Raw genomic sequence first — 2,748 nt, 5'->3', positions numbered from 1 at the left:
ATAATAATTAACATGTGTGCGTGTACATGTGTGTGCGTGTGTTATATGATTTTTCCTTATGACAATAAAAATTTCCCCGAATTTCATCATGTCCTTGATACTAAATAAGCTTTTCATAAATTGCAAAAAACAGAGTTCTTAGAGAACATGCTAATCTGGAAATTGATAATAATATCTACTTGGAAATTTGAAAAATGCTTTTAAAAATGATTCCCAGATCAAATGGCAAATAACTAATAGGTAACTAGTTACATAGAAATTAATAAAATGAGTATATTTTATCTTAAAGCCTTTATAGTGAAGTTAAAGACATAATTAGAAAAAATGTTATAGCTTTACCTGTAACTACTTTCATGATTGAGCAAAAAAATCTGAAATAAGTTAAACGTTCAATATAAGAAACCATAAAAAGAACAAGCAAAAGAGAATGATAGAGAGTGGGCTAGAATTGGCGCCTTACTTGATTGCTGGTGCGTGCGTTGGCCCCTGGCGGGGAGCTGGGGCAGGAGCAGCTTCCACGCAAGCTGCAAGCTGCGGGCAGAGCTTGAGGTGGCGTTGGAGAAGCACCAGGGTGGTGACCTCCCAGTGGCCCCGCAGGCCTGGCTTCCTCCCGCCCGATCTGGGATCTGCACCAATACCCGCGAGAAAGGGATGCCACACTGTACCTTCATGAGCTCCTAGAAGGCAGTGAAATCTACCTCCCAGAGGTGGGGAGCCCTCCTAGGAACCCAGAGCTCGCTGCCCGCCTGGAGAAAATGAAGATACAGCTGGCCAATGACGAACATAAGCGGATCACCGCAATGTCACCTGTCAGGACTCAAGGCATGGTGGGATTCTGAGTGACCTGGGCAAGGTGGTGAGGTCAGTGAAGGCCCTGGTCATCACCATCTTCTACTTCATTGGCACGGTGGCAGCTGCCTTTGTCTGCACTTACCTGGGAAGCCAGTCTATCTTCACAGAAATGGCCTCGCGGAAACTGGCCTCGGTGATGGTCACCTCTGTGGTGGGTCTGGCTGAGCCGGATGTCATGGTGCGGGTGATAGAAGGCGAGTTGGGAGAGATACAACTGGTGCTTCATCATCAAAGTCTGGAGACGGTTTGGAGGGTCTCCAGGCTCCCAGCTGCTGATCACTGACTCGCAGTCAATCCATCAGATTCTTTGCGCTGAGGTCTGGTGAGTCAGGGCCACGCCAAGGCTACCTGCTCTTCCTGTGGGCAGCCTCATCCTCTGTCAGTTGCCAGAAGGGACAGTAGAGGAGACTCCGACAACTGAGCAGAACCGGTCTGCGGGTACCTTCTCCTGGTCCTGATGCCTGTCTGCCTTCTCCAGTCCAGTCCAGGCACTGCTGGGGCTGCGGTTTTCCATGGGGAGTGAATAGAATCCAGGCCCAAGGGTACACATCCGTCGTCATCCTTGTTGCACACATCCTGGATGCTGGCCTGTAACTTCATGCTGAAGCCTCCACAAAAGCAGAAAGGATTCCCTTTCTCCAGGTGACGGGGGAAGAGCTGATCGGAGGACATAAAACAAGAAGCAGAGGAAGGTGGGTCTGTACAGAATGGCAGAGCTGGAAGGTAGGCCGCTATCGTTCTGGAATCTTAGTTTCTATCTTCATTTTCTTCCTTCTGCCTTTTTTAGGTTTTCTTTGTGCTTCTACCTGTCTCTACCACCCACCAGTCCTTCTGAAACTTCCCATCTTCTCATCACCTTTTGCTCTGTCTCCAAAGATGAAAACAATTCAGGTCGCAAAACTGTGTTTCTGCTTTTAATTGCAAAATCCCTTGTACATGTTTGTGTGTGGGTGGAGAGTATGCCTACTGTGAGATGGCCTCAACTAGTAAAGGGAGGGACAGGGACGATTTTCAGATTTAACTACGTATATGAATATGAATAAACAGACACATGAATATGTATACATAATAGATACATTATGAATATATGTGAGCCTAATATTGCATGCTTTCTGTGGGGTTCTTAAACACGTTTGGGTGAGTGTGAAAAATAGTGTGTAAATGCTCACGGTTGACTAAGTGTTTTACAATAGTTGCTTTTGGTCTTTACAACAGTCCTGGAGGTTGGAGAAGGAAATGGTCTTAGGCCCTTTTCCAGACAACAAAACTGAGGCCAAGAGAGATCCAATGATCTCTTCCTCTGGTAAATGGAGCCAAAGACTCCTAGATGGTTCTGAAGTCTCTGTGTAATGTTAAACTTCCAGAACTTAGATTAGTGGTGTGATGATAGCATCTGTATAAAGCACAATAAATATTTGTTGTATTCAGTGTACTTTTATTTCAAATCTGTGAAAACACAAAAGCCAGGGGGGAAGGGGGGAGCGGGGAGGGCATGTACCGAGGGATAGGGGAGTCAACGGGGAGGTCAATGGGGGAAAAAGGAGACATATGTACTACTATTTGTAATACTTTAAACAATAAAAAATATATATTTTAAAAAATTAATAAATAAATACATACAAAGAGAATGATAAAATTAAAAGTGATATGATTAATAAACTTGAACTAATAAACAATATCAAAAGCTGGTTATTTTAAAGATAAATTTAGGAAAAACAAGCTACTGGCAAGCCTGACTTTAGGAGAAGTGATGGGGAATACAGACAATCAAATTTTGGAATGAGTAAGGAGATGCAATGACAAAGATGGAGATGAAAAGAATTGTAAGAACTATCTACACAACATCTATATATATATGCAAATAGACCGAACGGAAGGACAATCGAACAACCAGTC

The 2,748-nt window shown here is 43.8% G+C and overlaps 1 pseudogene; it reads left to right on the top strand.

Moving 5' to 3' along the window:
• The first annotated feature begins 427 nt into the window (after positions 1-427).
• On the top strand, positions 428-1,135 carry LOC102751637 (annotated as a pseudogene).
• Positions 1,136-2,748: the final 1,613 nt, after the last annotated feature.

Source organism: Myotis davidii, unplaced genomic scaffold, assembly GCF_000327345.1.
Source record: "Myotis davidii unplaced genomic scaffold, ASM32734v1 scaffold242, whole genome shotgun sequence".
Lineage (NCBI taxonomy): Eukaryota > Metazoa > Chordata > Mammalia > Chiroptera > Vespertilionidae > Myotis > Myotis davidii.
This window is presented reverse-complemented; position numbering and strand designations above follow the sequence as displayed.